The sequence below is a fragment of the Eretmochelys imbricata genome, chromosome 3 (genome assembly GCF_965152235.1).
Source record: "Eretmochelys imbricata isolate rEreImb1 chromosome 3, rEreImb1.hap1, whole genome shotgun sequence".
NCBI classification, from domain to species: domain Eukaryota; kingdom Metazoa; phylum Chordata; order Testudines; family Cheloniidae; genus Eretmochelys; species Eretmochelys imbricata.
In genome coordinates, this window is record NC_135574.1 from 10770209 (window position 1) to 10785395 (window position 15187).

A 15187-nucleotide genomic window follows, 5' to 3' on the forward strand; every position below is an offset into this window, starting at 1 on the left:
TGAAGAGTAGGAAATTCAGAGCCTGGAAGGGTTTCTCCCTTAGATGAAGGATTGCTGGTGTCCCAAGCACAGTGCTATTGAGGCTTGCCCTATACAATGATCAGGACTAGACTGTTCTACAAATACTTACCGTATATACCAGTTCGTTAGCCCGTTTGTTTATAAGCCGACTCCCCAAGATGAATAGGTAAAAATGGCAAAAACTGAATAGCCCTTTCATAAGCTGACCCTGTATTTCAGGGGTCGGCAAACTTTGGCTCCCGGCCCGTCAGGGTAAGCCTCTGGCAGGCTGGGAGGTTTCGTTTACCTGGGAGCGTCCGTAGGCATGGAGCCCCGCAGCTCCCACTGGCCACAGTTTGCTGTTCCCAGCCAATGGGAGCTGCGGGAAGCGGCGCAGGCCAAGGGACTTGCTGGCTTCCACTTCCTGCAGCTCCCATTGGCTGGGAACAGCAAACTGTGGCCAGTGGGAGCTGCGGGGCTCCGTGCCTGCAGATGCTCCAGGTAAACAAAACGTCCCGGCCCGCTAGCAGCTTACCCTGACGGGCCGGGAGCCAAAGTTTGCCGACCTCTGATCTACAACAACAATGTATTAGATATTCAATTCAATAGAAATAGTCAACTTTTGGTGTAGACCCATTGATAAGCCATACCCCACTCTTTGATGCTTCACTTTTTTTACCAAAAAAATTCACCTTATGAACAAGTATACTTCTTGGCATGGTTGCAGTGTGTTATCTCCATATTTACAGATAGGGAAAATGAGGTACAGAGCAGGTAAGTAACTTCAACAGACTCCAATGCAGACAGGGTCCAGTCAAACAGAAAAGTTAAAACCCCAACAGAGAACCTTCTGCACTAGAATCAGTCCTATAATTGACTGAACCATCTTTAATCAAGCCGAGCACCTCTGCAGAGGTCATGCTTTGTACAAGTAAACAGCTAAAGTAGGCTGCAGCCAACCTTTAAGCAGTTTGCGGATGCTCCTAGCTCAGGCCAAATGCAAGTGGAAGCAGAATCCACATGAGGTTTTACAAACACAAGTCTCATGGCAGCATTGGATTTTTGCTGCAAGTTTCTTTGTAACAAAACAGTGTTAGAAGAAAGTGATTGACGGGCTGTTCAATCACTTGCAAGTCTCTGTGCAACTGCATATGTCCCAGCTCTTGACCCACAAGAGCAACACATGGGGAGGGTGGGGGGGAAGAGAGCATGGAGAGTGCTTATGTCACATTTGAAAATGAGGGTGAAACATCTAAATCATATTTGAAAATGGGATTTAGGCTCCCAAGGGCTGGTCTACGCTATGTGGGGAGGGGAGGGCAGGGGGAGAGAAATCGACCTAAGTTAAGCAACTTCAGCTGTGTGAACAACGCAGCTGAAGTCAGAGTAGCAGCCCTGTTAGTCTGTATTCGCAAAAAGGAGTACTTGTGGCACCTTAGAGACTAACCAATTTATTTGAGCATAAGCTTTCGTGAGCTACAGCTCACTTCATCGGATGCAGTATTCCTTAGTAGTACTCCTTTTCTTGTAGCTGAAGTTGACGTACTTCGATCTACTTACCACGACGTCTTCACTGCGGTGAGTCGGCGGGAGACGCTCTCCCATCGATTCCCCTTGCGCTTCTCATTGAGGTGGAGTACCGTAGTCGACACTAGCGCAATCGATTTATCGCGACTATACTAGACATGATAAATCGACCCCTGCTGGATCGATCACTGCCCATCCACCTGGCCGGTAGTGTAGACAAGCCCTATGTCTTGGTGCTTCTGAACAGTGTACCCATGGTCTTAAGATGGCAAGCTCTACAGGAGATGCTCCCTGCTTTACTATATAGCATCTAGCACAATGCTCTCTGCTTTACTAGCTCTGTGAATTCCTATAATATGAATATAGGAGAGTTCCTCCATAGATTTAAACTGTCTAGCTCATCTGATAGCACAGGTAACCTTTACAATGGAGAACAATACCCTGATGTCTGATTCTGCAAGGGAGTCAAAATATAATGCGGAGTTGAGAATTTCACCACTTGGCTTGAAGGGGGCAAAGTGATAATCTCACATTAAGACACAATTAGGGCCCAGTGGGATCCAGAGATTTAAAAAACCCAGGAACTCTGCAGACTCTGGGGAAGTTCCCCCAGCTCTCTCATCCTTGGTCACAAGTTTAATGTGAGCCAGAAGCCTCCAAAGGGGTTATTTCACTTCCAGCTGTGTTAAGGACGCTTCAGACATGTGATCAATGGTTTCATTTCATGTCATACCATCCAATTTGAAATCCAGAAGCCTCTAGGAAGCTGGTCTCTTGAAAACGGGAACAGATACTTGGACTCAAACTAGCCTTCAGCTCATGGGACTAGCCCTGTAGTGCTTCCCACCCACCTAACCATATTTCAACTATTTCCCCAACTGACAAGCAGATTTGGAAGGTGCAGACAGATCCATGTCTATTTCCCTTAACTAGCCAGTGGAAATGAGAGATCCAACGCAGGCAGCATGTTGTGCTGGTGCGATTTAGAGGACTGAAGAATGCATCTGTCCCTCCCCTACTGCTGTACCACTCTGATGAGACATACCTCTACCTCCCACTACAAGACCCAGTCAAAAATGAACCCAGTTCTCATCTGGAGCGGTTATCACAGCAGCACTAGATGCTGGGGTTTTAGCAACTATACACTCACAAGCCAATAGCCAGAAAGCCTTTCCACATCATAGAGTGGGAGCGGTTGGAGGAGAAACTGGACACCATGGCTCCCAGGTTCTCTCTCTGCCTCTGACCTGGTGAAGTCACCTCAGTGCTTCAGTTTACCCATCTGTAAGCGGCCGCAATAGTCTACCTCACAAGGGCTTAATACTCATAAAACACTTTTATATCCTTGAGCAAGAGGTGGAGACAAATCATTTCAATGTCTGAGCTGTAATAAACCAGAAAGGTTGGTCTACGATTGTATGTACACAATAACTTGAAAATAAAGTCTGGCATCTCCCTGTAACTATTTCATTTACTGCAGATACACAACCCTGAACTTTGTCCCTCAGTTAAGGCTGTTGCATTAGCTGCTAATGTTTTGTATATGACACTTAACTGCCAGCTTAACTTGATAAGTCATACGTTATAAAGCAGCTACCAGACTCGATGTATTGTATCTATTACTGCATTATCACCAAAGGTTAACTGTTTTAAACACATATCAGCCATATCTCCCCATTATTCTTTGTGAAACACAATCTGTTATGGAGGCTAGAAAGTTAGCAAAATACTCTATGCTTGCAAAACTGGATGCCACTCAAGATCTTGTCTAAACAGAGTAAGACTGATGTTAAAAAGCTGCTTCTCTTTAAAATTAACCCTTGTGAACGAAATCAAGCTCTGTAGGAACCAAATTAAAACCCAGATTCTTACCCAAGACCTAGATTCCAGTAGAACAGACTGGAAAGCTTACAGAAGAATTGCTATTAAAGACTCATGCAACAACTCACGGCTACTTGAAGCAATGTGCTTTAGGTAAGAATGGGGACTGGCCCTTTCCAGTCTGTTGATTACTGACATCTTGGGGGCAGCTTAAGAAAACCTGAATACTGAAGCATGTGACTCTAGAAATTCCACCCTGCTGCAGCATTTAGGTTAGTTCTGGTTAACAGCGGTTTATGAGACTATCTTCAGGCTATAGCCAGGGTCCCAGATGCTTGGTGACACTGGAAGTCCGCCTACCTTCCCTGCTCCCCCTCAAGAATTAACTAGTTTCAAAGCCAGTTCAGCTAAACTGGTTTCATCAGCAGTTGGAGCCTTGGCCTAGAAGAGGCTTCCATTGGGTCTGAACAGTTTCCCTAGAACCAGTTACAAAATCATTAGCTGACCCAGTTCTTAGGCTGCATCTACACTGCAGATTGCTGCAGATACAGCCAAGTCAAGCAGGTGTGATCCTTGACAGCCACAGCTGGGCTAGCAAAAGCCCCCAGTGTTAGACACAGCTATACCAGTACATCCGTGTCCACTCCAGAAGCAGGTCGCCAGTAATGCTATACCAGTATTCCTATATCAGTGAAGCACTAACATGATTTAGCTTTAAAAAACCAACTGGCATTTTTGGCAAAGTTAGCCTGGAGTAGCCCAGTCTCATGCGTTCAACAGCACTTCAGGCCAAAGCTGTGCAATAAGTTCCTCATGTTTTGGGTGCACCAGTCCTCAGATATACTGCAGTACTGATTTGCTCTCCATAGTCCGTTTGGGACTGCATGAGGCAGAGGAAGACAGTCCCTGCCCCAAGGATCCTTCTTAGCAGCTCCTATGTTAGGCAATCAATTCTGAAATGCCTTCACAATCTAAAAACATACCACGCATTCAGGGGTTAACACTCCCTTTCCTCAGGCCTTGTCTACATTAGAGGATAGCTGGATTAGCGCCACAGGGGGGGTAACCTGTGTGTTGCAACACATCTACATGCACTAGGGGGTCTGCACCCGGGTAATTATACCAGTGACTGAAGCTTTCATATGGACATTGCCTCAAATTATCCAGCCGGATTCCTGCTGAAGGGTGGGACCAACATCAGGAGCAGATAAACTGTACGGGAGCTACCCTCGGGCACGTCCCATTGGCTGCAGAAAGCTTGTGTCTGATCGTTCTTCGAGAATAAGGCAGCAGCCACCGTTTTTATCCTGTACACAGATGGGAGCAATGCAAAAGCTATGGGCGTGTAAAGGTAATGAACCACAGTGTGTGTGTTTGGGGGTGGGGAGTAGGGGGAGGAGGGTGGCGGGAAGGAAGGAGAGGGAGGAGCTGTCCCTGTGCGGCTCCCCTGCTGAGTGAAACTCTCAAAACCAAGGTGACAAAACATCCAGCATGAGGTTAAAAACAGGCAGGTCAGAAAAGGTGAACAGCCAAACTAGGAGAAAGAAACATCTCCAAGAGTGGCGGTCTCCAAACTGGGATCGGATTTTACTGCACTGGACTGGAAAGTGGACTTCAGACCTTCTGTACAACCAGCACTGATATTTACCAATGGGGGAGGCAGCCAATTCAATCAGGGAGGTAGATTTGGATAAGGGGCAAGGAGCACAAGATAAAGTGACCACAAACAAGAGGGGACTTCAGTCTGGAGCAGCACCCTCCTCAGCAAGCACAGAGCCCCACCATGCAGAATCAGGGCCCATGTTCAGCAGTCACAGGAATCACCTGACTCAGTACTCATTACAAAAGGACAACCCTACATTATAGTTCTAACACCAGTTGGTTGTATTTATAAGTAAGGAGTTTGGCCAGTGTCAACTGCTGGTGTTCACAAAACTCATCAGATAATACCGGCCTCAAGGAGCTACATCTATTAGTAAAAAACACTTTTGCAGGTAACTGCTAAAGATTTTCAGGACTAGCACTAGAGGTGATTCATTGCTAGAGCTTCACAGTGGAAGTTCTTCCTCCTCCTCCTCCCGGTTTTGTATTTAGTTTCTTTATTGATCTTCCCACCATCCTGCTGCCAAAACACAATATTCGTAACAGATGGCCCTAACTTAAGTCCATTTATTAAAAACACCACAGATTCCGCTCTTTGCAGTTCCTCTTCCGCAAACTTAGAGGGATCAAACCCCCTCCCTGCCTCAGCCACACCTTATTCACATGGCCCCGGTCCCCATCAGAGTGCCTTACAAACACTAGTTAACCTTCACAATCACCCTGTAAGCTAGGGAAGTATTATGCCCATTTTAGTAGTGGGGCACAGAGGCTAAGATCCCTAAAGGTGTTGAGATGTCTAACTCCCATTGAAGTCAATGGCAGTTAGATGCCTAAATACCTTTGAAGATATTGGCCAGAGATTAAGGGCTTGATCTTCCGAGGTGCTCAACACCTCAAGTTCCTACTGAACTCAATAAGAGTGGTGGCTGCTCAGTAATTCTGGAAAGCAGGCTCAAATTGACATGCCCACGGTCACTCCAGAAGCTCCCAGCAGAAAAAAGGGATTAAACCCACATCTGCAAAATTCCAGTTCAGTGCCTTAACCACAAGAGCATCTTTCCTCCCTGTGTACTGACTGTTTATCCATCCACTACATTAGGGGTCTCAACCACGTGGCCCGCCACAGGCACCGACTCCACCGGCAGCCAAGCTCCCCTCCCGCTCCTCCGCCTACCTCCCAGTGCTCAGGACTTTCTGGGGGCCGGGGGGGGGGGTGGGCGGGGGGAGGTGTGAAGGAGCGGGGACAAGGCTTAGGGGAGAAGGTGGAGAAGAGGTGGGGCTGGGGCAGGGATTTGGGGAAGGGGTTGGAACGGGGGCAGGGCAGGGGCGGGGCTTCATGAGGGGATGGAGTGGGGGCAGGGCCGGAGGCAGAGGGGGGCTTTAACTGAAGTAATTCTAAAAGTAAATGCGTGCTTTGTCATTTGAGTGAGGTGCATTACTGAGTGTTTATATTTTATTAAAGCCCCTCTTTGCATTACAGTTTTAAAAAAGTTAATACTTTGACTTTTAATAGCATACTCTCTTACTCTTCGTTTTTCTCATTTTTGACTATCCTTTCGTACCGCTGTATGTAAAGGTTTCAGTGATGTGGCCCTCGGGCCAATATACTAGTGCTCATGTGGCCCTCATGGTGATCTGAGTTTGAGATCCCTGCACTACACCATAGATATTACCACCAATACCACAGGGTGCAAAATTTCTGCAAAACCCCAGCATTAGCAGAGATCTTACTGAGGCCCAGAATTGTAGCTGCATAGCAACTGTACACTCCTCATCCCCTCCAGACAAGGATCAAGATACTTAAATTCTGCAGTTCGCGGGTCGAATCTACAGAATCTCTCTTTTTGCTGACAGCTGCACCTAAAGAAAAAAAGATGCAACAGGCCAACACAGAATTCACAAGGGGAATGGTCTCCCCATAAGCAAGATCACTCATTTGGGGCTCCCTAGAAGCCCTGACTTGTTCACACATCCTCAGAGGTACCCGGTTACATGTTCACTGCCACCGATCAAGCCTGCAGCTAGAAAGTCACCTCCTGTAAACAACACAACATGGACCTTGGCTATGCCTCAGCACACAGAAGGCAGTTCAGCTGCCAGCAAAGGGAAATGGCTGTCACTGTCAGATGCAAGCTCTGGAGCAGAGGGGCTACCCCAGGTCCGCAGTCACTACCCGTCCACCAGCAGGAATCTGGACTCACAGATCAGAAGCCGGAAGGGGAAGAGGCAGTAGCAGACGCGGTGTGTTCATGGGGTACAATGTCCATTTGCTAATACAGACACCTCTGAGAGCCTAGACCTGTGCCCTTGCGGGGAAGATTAAACAGGGCAAGAAAATCCCCTGCTTTATATTTCCTGGCACTTCAAGATGGTTGCACAATTTGAGCCAACTCCCTCCAGTCTCCTTGCTTCCCTTACCCACCCGGGAAAGGACAGTCCCCTGCTTGGGGACAGGGGAGAGCCCTTACCCATCCCCCTGCACCTTCCAAACATGTTCCTCCCTGCTCCCAGCCCCCAACAGCTCTCTGTGGCATGGGACAACAGCCAACCATCCCTCCCTCCACATCCCCCAGCACCCCCCATCCTGCATGCCTGGCTGCCCAGAGACTTCCCCTCGCCACCACCACCACCCAGAAATCCTATCCACAGCCTGCATGGGAATCCCTGCAAAACCTCCCTCAATGAGCTGCCCCGGCTCCTACCCCCCCGTGCCAAACTGCCCCCTCCCCCAGGCATCTTGCCCCAGCTCTCCCTCCCCCAGCCCCATACAAACTGTCCCCTCCCCCATCCATCCTGCCCCAGCTCTTCCCCCCCAGGCCCCATACAAACTGCCCCCTCTCCCATCCATCCTGCCCCAGCTCTTCCCCCCCAGGCCCCAGACAAACTGCCCCCTCCCCCATCCATCCTGCCCCAGCTCTTCCCCCCCAGGCCCCAGACAAACTGCCCCCTCCCCCATCCATCCTGCCCCAGCTCTTCCCCCCCAGGCCCCAGACAAACTGCCCCCTCCCCCATCCATCCTGCCCCAGCTCTTCCCCCGCAGCCCCAGACAAACTGCCCCCTCCCCCATCCATCCTGCCCCAGCTCTTCCCCCCCAGGCCCCATACAAACTGCCCCCTCCCCCATCCATCCTGCCCCAGCTCTTCCCCCCCAGGCCCCATACAAACTGCCCCCTCCCCCATCCATCCTGCCCCAGCTCTTCTCCCACAGCCCCAGACAAACTGCCCCTTCCCCCATCCATCCTGCCCCAGCTCTTCCCCCCCAGGCCCCAGACAAACTGCCCCCTCCCCCATCCATCCTGCCCCAGCTCTTCCCCCCCAGGCCCCAGACAAACTGCCCCCTCCCCCATCCATCCTGCCCCAGCTCTTCCCCCCCAGGCCCCAGACAAACTGCCCCCTCCCCCATCCATCCTGCCCCAGCTCTTCCCCCGCAGCCCCAGACAAACTGCCCCCTCCCCCATCCATCCTGCCCCAGCTCTTCCCCCCCAGGCCCCATACAAACTGCCCCCTCCCCCATCCATCCTGCCCCAGCTCTTCTCCCCCAGGCCCCAGACAAACTGCCCCCTCCCCCATCCATCCTGCCCCAGCTCTTCTCCCGCAGCCCCAGACAAACTGCCCCTTCCCCCATCCATCCTGCCCCAGCTCTTCCCCCCCAGGCCCCAGACAAACTGCCCCCTCCCTCACCCGTCCTGCCCCAGCTCTTCTCCTCCAGCCCCAGACAAACTGCCCCCTCCCTCACCCGTCCTGCCCCAGCTCTTCTCCTCCAGCCCCAGACAAACTGCCCCCTCCCTCACCCGTCCTGCCCCAGCTCTTCTCCCGCAGCCCCAGACAAACTGCCCCCTCCCCCATCCATCCTGCCCCAGCTCTTCCCCCCCAGGCCCCAGACAAACTGCCCCCTCCCCCATCCATCCTGCCCCAGCTCTTCCCCCCCAGGCCCCAGACAAACTGCCCCCTCCCCCATCCATCCTGCCCCAGCTCTTCCCCCCCAGGCCCCAGACAAACTGCCCCCTCCCTCACCCGTCCTGCCCCAGCTCTTCTCCTCCAGCCCCAGACAAACTGCCCCCTCCCCCCCCGTCCTGCCCCAGCTCTCCCTCTCCCCGGCACAGCGGCCGCCCCACACTTACCCGAGGAACCCCTCGCTCCGCCGGCCCCTGCGCGCAAGCGCCGCACCCCCGCGGCGCCTCCCTCTTTATCTGCCGGCGGCCCCCGCCCGGCGCTGACTCACCCCACGTGGCTCCCCCGAGGCGGCCCGCAACAGCAGCGCCTGACCCTGCTCACGCGTCACGTGACTGCGCCCGCGGGGGGGGGGGGGCCGCGCGCGTCATGTGACTGCGTTGGGCGGCCACCCTGTGACGGCACTCTCCCGCCCCTCGCCGCGGCGCGTGCCGCCCTGGGGCTGGGGGGAGCGGGCAGGCAAGCTCAGCTAGGCCTTTCCCGGGTGCCACCCCGGCCTGGCATCTAGGGGATCCTGCACCCCTGCTGGTAGCACAGCCCCAGCTCCCAGCGTCCCTTCTGGGGCCCGCAAAGCCCCCCCCCCTTTCTCCGGGCATTGCAAAGATGCACCCCTGCCGAGCCGCCCCCCTTCTCCGGGCATTGCAAGGCTGCACCCCTGCCGAGCCGCCCCCCTCCCCTGCCAGGCACTGCGAGGGTGCATCCCTGCCGAGCCGCCCCCCTTCTCCGGGCATTGCAAGGCTGCACCCCTGCCGAGCCGCCCCCCTCCCCTGCCAGGCACTGCGAGGGTGCATCCCTGCCGAGCCGCCCCCCTTCTCCGGGCATTGCAAGGCTGCACCCCTGCCGAGCCGCCCCCCTCCCCTGCCAGGCACTGCGAGGGTGCATCCCTGCAGAGCCGCCCCCCTTCTCCAGGCATTGCAAGGCTGCACCCCTGCCGAGCCGCCCCCCTCCCCTGCCAGGCATTGCGAGGGTGCATCCCTGCCGAGCCGCCCCCCTTCTCCGGGCATTGCAAGGCTGCACCGCTGCCGAGCCGCCCCCCTCCCCTGCCAGGCACTGCGAGGGTGCATCCCTGCAGAGCCGCCCCCCTTCTCCGGGCATTGCAAGGATGCACCCCTGCCGAGCCGCCCCCCTCCCCTACCAGGCACTGCGAGGGTGCATCCCTGCCGAGCCGCCCCCCTTCTCCGGGCATTGCAAGGATGCATCCCTACAGAGCCCCACCCCCCGCCAGGCATTGCAAGGATGCATCCCTGCCGAGCCGTGCCCCCTTCCACTGCCAGGCATTGCAAGGATGCATCTCTGCAAAAAGACAGGTTTCAGAGTAACAGCCGTGTTAGTCTGTATTCACAAAAAGAAAAGGAGGACTTGTGGCACCTTAGAGACTAACCAATTTATTTGAGCATAAGCTTTCGTGAGCTACAGCTCACTTCATCGGATGCATACTGTGGAAACTGCAGAAAACATTATATACACAGAGACCATGAAACAATACCTCCTCCCACCCCTTTCTTGCTGGTAATAGCTTATCTAAAGTGATCACTCTCCTTACAATGTGTATGATAATCAAGGTGGGCCATTTCCAGCACAAATCCAGGTTTTCTTCCCCCTCCTCCTTTTTTTTTTTTTTTTTTTCAAAAACCACACACACACTCACTCTCCTGCTGGTAATAGCTTATGGTACTGCAATATTGTAACTTCTGCTCACAGTTTGCCATTCCTTACACTTGTCCATATTTTAACTCAAACTCCATTTTAAAATGCTCACTCCATTTTGTAAAAGCTTGCTGCAACCTTCATTTTTGCAAATCCCTGCTGTAATCTTATTAGTTTAGTTTAGATGTGTGAATGAGGTTTGTATGGATGATGGAATCAGCCTCCAGCCCCGGCCTGTCCTTTTGAAATAAAGTGTAAACACCCAACAGCTGAAGATGCAGACAACAGCCCTGACAAAGTAAGAGGAGTCCACCCTCAAAAGAAAAGAACAAAAGTACAATTGAAGAAACATCAAAGCCAGGTCCTAGCTGAAAGTCATGTCTGCAATTGACGGGTGATCAGTCACACCGAACCCAGAGGCAGCGTGACACAGCAAGACCGATAGACTCTGGATTCAAACTCAACCCTACAAAAAGGATGGGGGAGATGGAAGACTTTGGAGGGTAACGTTATGGTGTCAACATGGAAGGGCATCGGTGCATGCCCAACAGAGACCCAGCTTTTCCTTGTGCCCGGCTTTCCTGGCCAGTTAGCTGCCACAAGCTACGAACCCAGGCCACAAACTCAAGCAGCTGTACAACATTTGATGTGTGTGTGTGTGTGTGTATACATAGGTATTAAATATTAGTTCTTGGTCATAAATCAAATTGTGTTATAATAAACGTGACATCTTGTCTTGTCCCCTGAAACGATCCTGTGTGGTTTTGTCTGCATAACACCTGGATCCTAGAGGGCTGTGCGGGGTGGGGGAGTGAGGAGCAACCTCAGGGCTCCCTTCATCCAGGTCACTTTCCCCACCTAGGCTATGTAAGGGGAGGGCAGGACCGGAGAGCAGCAGCTCCTGATGCTCACCTCACAGCACAGCCCAGGTGGGGAAAGGGACCTGGATGCAGGGAGCCCTGGCGTTGCTCCTTGCTTCTGCCCTCACAGCCCCATACAGGGACGTGGAGGAACATTGGGGAAGGGGGGGAAAACAAGCAGTATCTATGCATCACTGCTCGTGCTCTGCCCCAGGCAGGGAGAAGCAGGGAGAAATCTGCCCCCCCCCCGGCGCTGGAAGCAGTTTCTCACACAACTGGCAGCATACACCTCTGCGCTGCTGCATGGTGCCCCCTGATCACGGCACCCTGGGCGGTCGTCCAGGTGGCCCACCCCTGAGGCCGCTCAATGTGTAGGATGCGGTATTAGGGGTTGGCACGGATACTCAAATGGATTTAGGCACCTAAATACTTTGGAGGATCTGGGCCTGTGCTTGTCTCTTTCACCAACAGAAGCTGGGCCAATAAAAAATATTACCTCGCCCCCCCCCTTGTCTCTCTAAGCAAGGATGTCACTTTTGAAACTAACATTTTTAACTCAACTTGTTTTAGTTATTAAAAAAGGTAATTATGTGTGTAGGTACATGTGTTAGAAACACCCAGAAAAGAAAAGCAATCTATACATGTAAAACAATGAAAGTCGGTCTTCTAAATGTATATATCTCACTTTAAAATTCTACACACGCCAGGCAGAATGCAGGGTCTGATGAAGTGGGAGTAAAGGGGCCCATGAAGAAAACCAGCTAGACGATTGCTTATCTGGTGTGGACAAAGCAACAGGAATCCTGCCAGATACAAAACTCAGTAACAGCTGTTTGCTCATAACTGATATTTACCTCGAATGTTTGTTTTCACTCACAGTCTTGTTTATAAGTATTTGTAATTGTGTTATATTAATGGTGTGGTTTTTAAAGTGTTACTATTATTAATTTTTGGCTTGGCAGGGAAGAGGGGGTAATGGGGACTCTGCCTTTAAGCACAGGAAAATTGAGGGGGTGTAGGAGGCAAGAATGTATCAGCATATGTACAGTACAGTGATCATAGCATAACCGGCAAAGTTGGGGCCAGAGGAGTGGAAGACATAATGGAGCATACAGACCTAGAAAAAGTTGGGGGGAGGTTAGCTGCTCAGCAGCAAATGATGTCCTGGCCTTTGAGGGCTGACCTTCCCAGAGACAGAGTCTAGACAGGACACTGTGAAGCTCTTGTTGCTATGCACAGCCAGTTTGAATAGACATGGAATAAAGCAGAGCTCTTGCAAGTATCTTAAGCACTGTACAGTAACTCCCCACTTAATGTCCTCTCACTTAACATTGTTTCGATCTTACATCCCTGCTCCGTTACAGAACATGCTCGTTTAAAGTTGTGCAATGCTCTGTTATAACGTCATTTGGGGGCCTGCTTTGTCCATGGTTGGCAGCCCCTCTATCAGCTCCCCTACGCCGCCCGCCATCGCCTCCAGCCCGCCAGCGGACCCCACGGATCGGCACCTTCCCCCTGCTCCCCCCGCCTCCTGCCCACGGCAATCAGCTGGTTTGCGGTGTTCAGGAGGCGGGCGGGGGAGGGGAAGGAGCGAGGACGTGGTGCGCAAGGTCCCCCTCCCCCCCCGCCTCCTGAACGCCGCAAACCAGCTGATTGCCGTGGGCAGGAGGCGGGGGGAGCAGGGGGAAGGCGCCAATCCGTGGGCTCCGCTGGTGGGTGGGAGGCGCTGGGGGGGGCGTAGGAGAGCTGATGGGGGGCTGCCAGCCTGTTTAATACCTATATTAAATTGCTTGTTTAAAATTGTTTACAATGAATATAATGCCTTTTGTCTGGCAAAAAAAAATTTCCCTGGACTCTAACCCCCCCATTTACATTAATTCTTATGGGGAAATTGGATTCGCTTCACATCGTTTCGCTTAAGGTCTCATTTTTCAGGAACAGAATGACAACGTTAAGTGCGGAGTTCCCGTATAATGGCTGACCACCACCACTGGCGTCACTGGTCTCGCAGGTCAGAACACCTGGGCTCTCTTCCCAGCTGAGCTGCTATATAATTGTGGACAAGTCGTGCAGGTCAAAAGTGGGCACTGGTTCAGGATGCCTCAGCTTTGAGACCTCTGGGTTTGCTTTTAAGAACCACTGAGCATCCCAATCTCCAGCTGAAGTCAGGGGGAGCTGTGGGGGCTCAGTGCCTCTGAACTGCAGCCCCCACATATTTTCAACTTGGACAGCCACACGCAGTGACTCTTTTGAAGTGTTGGATTTTGGTGTTGAAACAGGGGCGTCCAAACGCAGCAGAACCATGACATTTTGGCCTTAGCCTTTCGGTGCCGCAGTTACCCCCTCTTTAAAGTTGGGACAGTAATACTCCCATTCCTCACCGGGATCTTGGGAGGCTGAATTTCTTCATGTCTGTGAGGTGCTCAGATACAACAGTGATGAGTGCTGTAGAAAACAGAGGGACCTCCTGGAGCCCATCGGAAACAAGTCTCCTTAACGCACAACACTGATTCATCTCCACGGCAGGACCATTCTGTGCACTGAACGAGGTGTGTGGACCCCTCTGCTGTGCACTAGAAGTTCCCTTAGTGCACTTTGCGCTGCCTGCTTTGAAACGGGAGCAGATCAAAGCGCACCAGGGAACTTCCAGTGTGCAGCAGGCTAGTGTGAGATGGACACCCCAGCTTGCCAGGCACTAACTGTTCATCTAGACAAGCCACAAAGCCTCATGATCCTGCAATTTGTACGGCACCGGCAGACCCCCTCTTCCTGGGCAGAACCCTGCTGATTTCAGTGGGGTTCTGGGTGGGTCCACGTAGCTGCCTGTGTAGACAGGTTGCAGGATCAGGGCTTATCGTGGGACTTGCTGACACATTAAATGCAAGAACTTGATCCCAAGGCAAAAATGCAGTGATTACCGCAGCCCCAAAGCAGTGGGCTAACGCAGCTCAGCACCGAAGGAAGAGCAGACTAGTGGCTCGGGTACAAGCCTGAGACTTGGAAAACCCAGATTCAATTCCCTGCTCTACCATGAGCTCCCACCGTGATTTGGGTATGTCTACACTGCAGTTGGGAGGGGAGTGACTGCAGCATGTAGACATATTCCCTAGCAAGCTTGGACATTAGTAGCAATGAAGCTGCTTAAGGACAGGCTACATGAGCCCACCCAGGAAGATCTGTGCTTCACTAGGGTGTGGCAAGAATTAACACATTAAGTGATTGTGCAGCATTCAAATACTATGGCAATGTGGGCTACACAAGTACCTTAGACAGGTCATAATCTGTCTCTCATTTATCTGCATCTTGCAAAACTGTCACGGACATTTTCCAGCCTTGGCGAAACACCTCCCTGTCTAGTCCCATGCTGATTAACGCCAACATTAACAGTAATGATCATTTAAACACCTGCCAACACAAAATGTCCTCGCCATGGGCAACGGAAAAGGAGAATTTTGCAAGCCTGTTAATCTGTCTGATGATCCAGCACTATAATAACTTCACAGGGGCCTAGTTATCCCAGTGCAGTGCTGGGAAATCCCGAGTTCAAGTCCTGCCTCTGATGCTGACTTTGGCCAAGTCACCCTGCCTCAGTTTCTCTGTCTGTGAAATGAGGGAAATACCTTCTTGAGGGAATTGATTAGGAAAACTCTATATAAGCGCTAAGTATTATTACTAGAGCCCATGCTGCCCCTGTACCTTTAAGAAACTAGCCAATGATGTAATATTTCCTACGGGACAATGGCAAAAGCCTCAGAATTTAGGCTTGCCCAGTAACAGCCA

General features: G+C 51.9%; 1 protein-coding gene across 1 annotated transcript in view; it reads right to left on the reverse strand.

Annotated features, from left to right (window-relative positions):
* CTSB (cathepsin B) overlaps positions 1-9211 on the reverse strand; it is a 28034-nt gene extending 18823 nt beyond the window's left edge. Inside the window, exon 1 of the mRNA XM_077812378.1 lies at positions 9071-9211. The gene's annotated coding sequence lies outside the window, so the exon portion shown is untranslated. The remainder of the gene's footprint in view (positions 1-9070) is intronic.
* Positions 9212-15187: the final 5976 nt, after the last annotated feature.